General features: G+C 38.0%; 1 protein-coding gene across 7 annotated transcripts in view; it reads left to right on the plus strand.

Moving 5' to 3' along the window:
- Positions 1-9,267, plus strand: part of NRXN3 (neurexin 3) — a 1,671,444-nt gene that overhangs the window by 737,906 nt on the left and 924,271 nt on the right. The window lies entirely within an intron of this gene.

Genomic DNA, 9,267 nt, shown 5'->3' on the forward strand with positions numbered 1-9,267 from the left:
CTCTGCACTGTCAGCGCAGGACCTGACTGGGGGCTCAAACTCACGAAACTCAAGATCATGACCCTAGCCGAAGCTGGATGCTCAACTGCCTGAGCCACCCAGGCGCCCCTATAGTCAGTTATGATAAGGATTTCTTTCTTTATCTGAAAGGCAACTGAGCTCCTGTCCTTTCACCTTGATCAAACCAGGTCCTCAGCCTCTTCACCTCTTCTCCTTGTCATCTGTCTATACGGGTCACCTGAGCCTTCCCAGTGATCATATTAACATCTGGAGTGAAGGAGATACAGACAAGCAGTGGGCGCGAACTCCATGGAGGGCTATGCGCCTACTCAGGGCTGGCTGTGCAGACTACTCTTTGACTCAGCAAAGTGAAGCAAGTGACAAGTGTCTTCTCTGCAAGCCAGCCACATGGCTTTACTCACTCTCATGCTCACTGCTCTCCCTGTCCACCTTTTTCTCCGCCCCCCCCCCCCCCCCGCCTTTACCCTATCCAAGGTAGGCTGACCAGCCTGTCACTTGGCCACTAATTTGCCTAGCTTGCATATCTTAAGATGTTGGAGGGTCCACAAGAATGAAAAGAGACTGCTACATCTGCAGGTGTAGCCACTAACCAGCCAGCTCCCACTTCTCTCTAAGATGTGCAAATAGTCTGAGTGTTTTTCTGCACCAGTACTCCAATAAGGAAAATTTGTATAAAGACTAATTGTTTTTATGCTTCCTTTATAGAACATGAACACATTTGAGTTTTTGTTACTTATTCTGGAACATTATTGCAAGGCTCAGGAATATCAGCTTTATAGGTTTGTTTCTCTTTTCTCAGAATAGGCTTGAAACCATTAGAGAGCAGAATGCCTACCTATATGCTTTCTCCAGTGACACTTTTCAAAATATCTTTTTTCTAACAGAGCTATTGAGTAGAGAGAAGTAAGTGTGGATGGACATTAAAGGATTATCATGCAGATGGTTTTATGATCCTCACTGTCATTGCCATTGTCAAAGAGACATTTATTAAATGCCAAATGCTGTTTAGTATTGCTCTAAGTTCTGTCATATAAAGAGTATTACAAAGTCATAGTCTTTGTCCTGGGGAGATTTCAGTCTGGGAGACAGCCTTAATTTATAAACATTTGAAAGGGCATAAAGGTAACCATTTTCAAAACAAGAGATTGCAAGAGAATGGCTTAATATACAAGTGTATTTAAGGTATTTATAATTTAAAGGTCAGAACAAATCTGGGAAGGTGTTGTATTAGTCAGAATAGGTCTGGTTGGGCTATGGTAACAAACTCCATACTTCCTTCCGCTTACATCTCATTAGCCTATAGGCAAGCCACATGGTGGTACATAACTCCAAGGGAGAAGGAAGTGCAATCCTACCATGTGCCCTGCAGGAGGAGAGCCAGAACATTGCTATAACAGCAACTTTTTTTTTAAATCAAATTTAATAATTATTCTAGCCACAGCAATTGATCAGTCTACCAATTGATGATAGTAACACTATTATACTTACGTAATGGAACACTTACTATGTAACAAATGCTTTGTTAAATAGTTCACATTATACATTTAATTCTTTATCAACCTATGAAGTAGATTCTATTATTATCTCTATTTTCCACTTAATAAAATGAAAACCAGGAGCTTTTAAGTAACCTGTCTGAGGTCACACAGCTTATATTTAGCAAAACTGGTATTTCTCCTAACTTAAGAGTCTGAGCAGTTCCCCAAGATTCCTGTTATACAATTGAAGTCTTGACTTTTTTTTGCATGGAGCTGGAAAGAATAGAATGATTTCTGACTTGGTCGTTTAGAATGGCTAAAAAGTGTCTCTACTTTGCTAAAAACCATCTCTGGCTTTGTTGATCTTCAGAACCAAATGGGTTCTCTTTCCTTTTGTAAAATATTCTCCAGCTGTTTTCTGCTTAGCTTTTTGTTTTTGTTATTGTTATTAACTAACAATAAGATCATTCTTTTCTTTCGCATGAGTTGCTGGCACTCCTTGAGAATTGACCTCACAGGCTCTTTCGTGTCTTTGTGGCACCATCTTGGATTACAAGGACTTAGAACATTTTATGAACATGTCCACGGAAGTACTGTTAGGAAAGGCTTATAGTTCAAGGATTTTTAAAGAAAACTTGGACACTTTTAAAAAATGCATTTGTAACCATTTCTCCAAATCACTTTTCTCAGTTGTTTTAGTTTTCTTCCATTTGTGAATTAAATCTCTCCCCCCCTTTTTCAGAACATTTTATTAGTTCACTATTTTTGTTTTCCATTGTATCTCCAGTGCCTAGCAAAATGCCTGGCGTGTATTATTTGCACAGATATTTCTTTGAAGTGAATGAATAAGTCATTGAACTGGTGGATTTCGTGTTCAGACTCCAGGTTCTTCTTCTACTGTTCTACTCTACTTATCTCTGTCACCAACGCTTTGACAAATAATGCTGCACTAGCCACTCTATGACTCTTAATTACTCGGTTTCTTGCTAGCTGTGTGATTGCAGTGAGTTTTGTAACCTATTTTCTCACCTGTAAAATGGGGATAATGATAAACTCTCTCTCTTAGGTCTGTATTTAGCATTAAGTAATTTCATGCTGCAAAGTACTTAGAATATTGCCTGACATAAAGAAAGTACAACCATGATTTCTTTATCCTTTGTGTTGGGAATTAAAGTTTTCCTTCAAATTTCATTTAATTTTTTTTTCCCTGAATTATACCTAAAATTTCATGAGCTTCCTATAAGAATTCATCCCAGGGAGTTGAGCTGTATTATTACCATAGAGGTAGTTGTTTACTCCCTTTAATCTGATCATTTATAGTCTGTTCTGGTCATTGTCCTGGAGAGCGATATTTTGGTAAGATGTTCATTCTTTTTGGTTTAAATATTTGATATTGAGATACAATGGGGCTTGATTATCTTGGCTCCATGCATAGCAACATATTCATGCATTGATTTGTTCTTTTATTCATTCAACAAATATTTATTGAGAAACAGAAACATAATTATAGAGACTCTTAGAGCTAGAAAGAATCTTAAAATCTTTTTAAGCCAAATCTACCCACACTCCTACACATTTAATGCTAAGAATATAAAAAGATCAGTGTCAAAATTAACTCAGTGGGAGCAGCCAGTGAAGGGACATTTCATTTATCTTCTGTCTGTTCTTAAGTAATCCCATTCACCTCTGTAAAGAAGGGAGACACTGCTATGAAATCAGGATCTTCTGCTCTTACTGATTTTCTTTAGAATTAATTGAAACATTTTGGATCAAATATCAAGAATAATAATTCATATATAGTCTAAGAATCTAGATTTTAAGTCTGTTAGGGCTGATCCTATGTTTTTCTTGACCTAAGAAAAGTGTAGAGTAGTATCATGTTCTGCGTCCTGCAACCTGGCAATCTCAGGTCAGGAAACTTGAATGGTTTTGCAGCAAGGATGCCAGGGGTCCTGTGGCTGCCATGCAAATTACTATGAACTGGGTGGCTTATAAGAACACATATTGATTCTTTCACATTTCTGGGGGCCATAAGTCTGAAGTCAGGTACTGACAAGGTCATGCTCCCCACAAAGCAGTGGAGTTTCCATTCCTTGCTTCTTCCGGCTTCTGGTGGCTGGCAGCATCCTTTGGCTTATGGCTGCATCAACTCCTGTCTCTGCCTCCACCTTCACACAGCCTTCGGCACTGTGTGTGTCTGTTCCTCTTTGTGTCTCATGTAAATGGATACATATAACTGCATTTGGAACTCGGCCAATCCAGGATAAATTCCTCCTCTCAAGATGCTTAACCTAATTACATTAAAAATATATAAAGTGATACTCTTTTGTCATATAAGTTAATATTTACAGGCTGTGGGGATTAGAATGTGCATATCTTTTTGCGGGTGGCCATTGTATTCACTATACTTGGGTTCCATTCCTTGTTTTATTTTTTAAAGTGTGTGTGTGTGTGTGTGTGTGTGTGTGTGAGAGAGAGAGAGAGAGAGAGAGAGAGAGAGAGAGAGAGAGAGAGAGCGCACACATGAGCAGGGGAGGGGCAGAGAGAGGGAGACAGAGAATCCCAAGCAAGCTTCAAGCTATTAGCACAGAGCACTGAGACTCAGGTCTTGGACTCACAAACTATGAGACCATGACCTGATGACCTGACCCAAAATCAAGAGCTGGAAGCTTAACTGATGGAGTCACCCAAGAGCCCCAGTCCTTGATTTTTGACTCACTGTTGGGCAAGTTATCCTATCTAAAATTCAGGCTTTTCATCTGTAAAATGAGAATAACAATGCCCAATTTACATTGTTATAATGAGAAATAAAAGACGTAAAATATATATGATGTTACCCAACTCATTTCTTATCAGAAGTAGTTGCCATGGTTCCAGGCACTCAGAGGCTAGAGTAGATTTTAAACTACTTAACTTAAAAGAAAAGGGTAAGCCTGCCTATATTTGGTCAAGAATTTGTTAAAGATTTATGATTTGGTTGAAGAAATATTATTGAGCAACCACAAGATGGTTTTATATTCAGATAACCATTATATGTTGGCCATGCCTCATTTAATAATAATTTCTTTCTCTCTGCTTTCTGCTGCTTCCTACCTGCTAGCATCTTTTGTTAACATATTACTATGTAATGCCAGATTCTTTAAATAATAATGAGTGATAGTTGGAGTAATGAACCATTGATGTCTTGTTGCCACAAGGCTGCAAAAAAATCAGTTGCAACTATCTTTGCTGAGTGAAAGTAAAGGTAGTATAGAATTTATCACCTACGTTTCATAGAATTCTTCTTTGAGTTATGTACTTCAAGATTCATATTCCAGATTCTTTCTTAACTAAACTATAATTTTTATCTCTGGAAGTAAAAACACTCATCAAAAAATATTACTACAAATGTAATATCCAAGTTTTGTCCTAATACGTGGTATAGATTTGAGTTGTTTGTGATTTGGAATAGCTCTGTCTCTCTGAATTAGGAGTAACTCAAGAAGTGTTGCCAACATTCACAGATATGAATAGCATAATTAAAGTCAAGGTGCTTTTAAAAATTTAACCTTTTTCTTATTGGCATTACTTTTTTAATTTTTAAATTTTAATTCCAGGATAGTTAATGTAACAGTATTATATTAGTTTCAGGTGTACAATATAGTGATTCAGCAGTTCTGTACATTACTCAGTGCTCATCATGATAAGTGTACTCTTAATCCCCTTCAATTATGTCACCTGTCCTTCCCATACACTCCCCTTTGGTAACTATCAACTTGTCCTTTATAGTAAAGAGTCTGTTTCATTGGTTTGTCTCTCTCTTTTTTTTCTAAATTCATTCATTTTGTTTCTTAAATTCCACCTATGAATGAAATCATATGGTATTTGTCTTTCTCTGACTGTTTCTCTTATTATACTCTCTAGACCCATCCATGTTGTGTGTGTATATATGTGTGTGTATGTATGTTGATATGTATACATATATGTTGATATTATATATGAGATCTTCTCTATCCATTCATCTATCGATGGACACTTTGTTTCCAAAATTTGGCTATTGTAAATAATGTTGCAATAAACATAAGGATGCATTTACCTTTTTGAATTAGTGTTTTTACCTTCTTTGGGTGAATATCCAGTAGTGGAATGACTGGGTCATATGGTAATTTTGTTTGTAATTTTTTTGTGGAATCTCCATACTGTTTTCCAGAGTGGCTGTACCAGTTTGCATTCCAACCAACAGTGCAAGAGGGTTCCACATCCATTTTCACTACGTCCTCACCAACATTTATTGTTTTTTGAGGTGTTGATTTTAGCCATTCTGATAGGTGTGAGGTGATACCTTTTGTGGTTTTGATTTGCATTTCTCTGATGTTGAGTGATGTGCAGTGTTTCATGTGTCTGTTGGCCATCAGAATGTTTTCTTTGGAGAAATGTCTGTTCATGTCTTTTGTCCATTTTCAAATTGGATTATTTAGGGTTTTTTTTTGTGGTGTTGAGTTTTATCACTTCTTTATATATTTTGGATACTAACCTGTTATCAGATATGTTGTTTGCAAATATCTTCTCCCATTTAGTAGGTTGTCTTTTGGTTTGCTGGTTGCTTCCTTTGCTATGAAGAAGCTTTGTATTTGATGCAGTCCCAATAGTTCATTTTTGCTTTTGTTTCACTTGCCTCAGGAGGCATATCTAGAAAAATGTTGCTGTAGCCAATGTCAGAGAAATTACTGCCTGTGTTCTCTTCTAGGATTTTTTAAAATTAACATTTTAATGTTTTCCCCTGTAAATTAATATAGTTGATAATTTTAACTTTTGTAGAGTCACACTTTTTCTGTATCTTCTTGTTTCATTTTCTCTTTTTCCAACTCATATACTTTCCCCCCCACCCCCGTCTTTTGCTCCTTCTTCTTGCTTATGGGAAGACTGTTGACCGTGAATGTGTAGTAGATTTCATTCAGTGAACTATAAAGTTGATGTGTATGTGACAATTAGAATAGGCAGGAGGCAGAGTAATGGGATGTGTTGCTGTCTAGGTGTCTCCCAGCTCTAACATTCCATGAACTTACACACTTCCAAATGTTAACTCCTAAATTTAAAAACTCACACTCTATACCTTACTTCTATCACTCTCCTGTCTCCTTTCTTCCATCTAAAAACCATTATTATTTTATGTCTTCCTTTTCTGGCTTACTTCAGGTTGTTAAAAGGAAAATAATAAAGATATTAAAGCTAGATTTTCCAGGAGAGTGTGAGCATGTTGGGTGTGTGTGTGTGTGTGCACACGAGTGTGTGCGTGTGTGCTTGTGTGCGCACACACACACATAAGTAACTGAGATTTTTGTTTTCACTCAACCAACCCTTCAGAGGCCTTCAGAGTTTCCAGGTAAGTTTATTTCTTTACAACATGACTGCTTTCTTTCATACAGTCATTTTACATCTACCAAGAAATGACTACAAGAACATCTGCTTTAGTACTCATCAACATCTTATCTGCTTGTCGTTTCCATTCTTTTATAACCCCTCTTCCAAATCACATCCAAAATGGTGAAAAACAAAAACAAAAACAAAACACATACACACAAAAAACAAAGCTAGTATGATTTTAGATGCCAGTTGTGTCCTCTCTATGAATGTTTTCCATATTTTAAATGGCTGGGGAATTATCTTGCCTCTACCCACAGTAATTTAGAATGAGAAGAATCAGATAAGGGTCGTTTCCTCCATCTCCTGGGATTTCACAAGCTCTGTTTTCTTTTATACCTGATCAGGTCTGCCAGTAGCGAAGCTGTACAATGTAGTGGAGAAGTGCATACGGTTAATTATGACAATTACAATCAGTTCTTTACAATCTCTGCTGCTGTTACGGGATTTAAATACCATAATGTATGTCAAAAGGACAAAATAATGTTGCTGTGTTTTCTGCTTACAGCTGCTTTTATGACTGGGTTTTGCTCATAAACAGGTGGTTATAAGCTGCAATCCTTCCATGAATTCATTTATCTTACCTATCTCCTAATCTGGGTTCTCTGATGTGTCATTAAACCCAAGTGTTGAGATTCCCAATGACTCTGAGGGGATCTCAGGCCCTGGTTGGCATCCTCTGAGCATGTTACAGTGAAGATGAAACCTCGTATGGTCAGTGGAAGTAGATACCATGAATTTAGTTGATTCTCAAAGGGTCCCTTGCTACTCTCAGACTTTTGTCACCAGCCTCCCCACTCTCTCCTTCACGTTCCCTGTACTGTTTTCTGTCCTTGCTTAATCCCTACTTTTCCAGGTTTGCCTCCCTGAACTACTGTGCCTGGTTACTTCTCCCCTTTTTGGTCTCAAGTTTATGGCATGTTGTGAAGCCTACTGCATGTGGAAATGAGTTTATGTGCTGTTGATACACAGTTATTTCATGTCTGATGTAATTGAATCCACCCAGTGCACAGGTGGCCACCTCATCGTTGTTGAGGGCAGCTGAAAAATAGGTAAGGTAATCAGTTTCTTTCAGCACACCTTTCCTTCTCTGCATCTCTCACCTCTGCTTTAAAGGTAGGTATGGAGAGGTTCATGGCAAATGAAACTGTATGAGAGCCTTTTCCCCTTGAGTGTATCTTGTTTAAACAACACATTTCCAGTTAATGACCATCTGGTAAAGCTGACAGCGTTTAGTCCTCCTAATTCTTAACTGTCTGAAAAAAAATGTGCCCAACCTGCCATGGCTTATGACTGAATTATAAACCATGAAGCATAATAAGGTCATTAACTTTCAACATGTCAAATTTTACTTGAATTGCATCTTGCCTAGAATTTGATAGCCTTTCCCCAGCACTTAAGAGAGAAGGCCTGTGTGCTGTTCAAAAAGCACTTTGTCTTTTCTCAGAGAACCATTAGCTTTGTGTGGCTGTCTGGACATGAGCATCAGAAGGTCTGGTGGGGGGGGGAGGAGGAAAGTCTGGTGAACTAGTGTGGAGGAATAGAAATGAGGTTCACTAGGGAAAGGCAAAATTATTTCTTCCCAGGAAGAGAAAGGAACGAAGCTGTGCATTTGAGTAGAAAGTTCATCCTGAAAATAGTGATTGACTTCATAGTGCAGGAAATTTTGGATATAAAGTGTGCTTTACAATTCTGATTACTCTTTCCCCTTTGTTCCCCACTATCAAAAATAATCATATTCTATAAATGTCAGTGGAATATGCTTAGAGTGAAGCTACATTTTTGGAGAACCAGGTGTCAGCTCTGTCAGATTTCTATGAATAGGCACATTTATATACACTTTTTCAAAGAAAGAAAGGTCAGTCACCACCCTACTTGTAAAGCTGTCAGAGGATTTAGGAAAGAACTATGGTCAGCTGTCTTTTTACATGGGAAAGGAAATCTGGTTCTCAAGATATTTGGGGCATTGCAGTGAATAAGAGATATTAATATCCCCAGCCTCTCTGGCTAAAAGAATTTGAGACATTACCCACTGCTTAGCCCTACTGAAATATGAAGTTACCATGCTGAATGTGGAGGGGGAAATGTGGGTTTTGGTTTGAATTACTGGTTTACTGTCCCCACACACACCCTTCCTTCTTGCTCCTGGATTCTTGCTGATTTGGCGAATAGGTATAAGATGGAGCGTGTTCAGGTATTTTCTCCTTTCTGGAGACTAGATGTTGGGTGCTTCATATTGTGGCATAGTTGGATGGATGGATGGATGAAGGAATGTCACAAAGAAGCTTTTGGGCAAAGTAGATTTTCCAGGTTTCTGAGGGCTTCTTGTTCAGGTGCTAGATAGCCTTGGAAAGAAAGGAAAGCCTGC

The sequence above is a fragment of the Felis catus genome, chromosome B3 (genome assembly GCF_018350175.1).
Source record: "Felis catus isolate Fca126 chromosome B3, F.catus_Fca126_mat1.0, whole genome shotgun sequence".
NCBI classification, from domain to species: Eukaryota; Metazoa; Chordata; class Mammalia; order Carnivora; family Felidae; genus Felis; species Felis catus.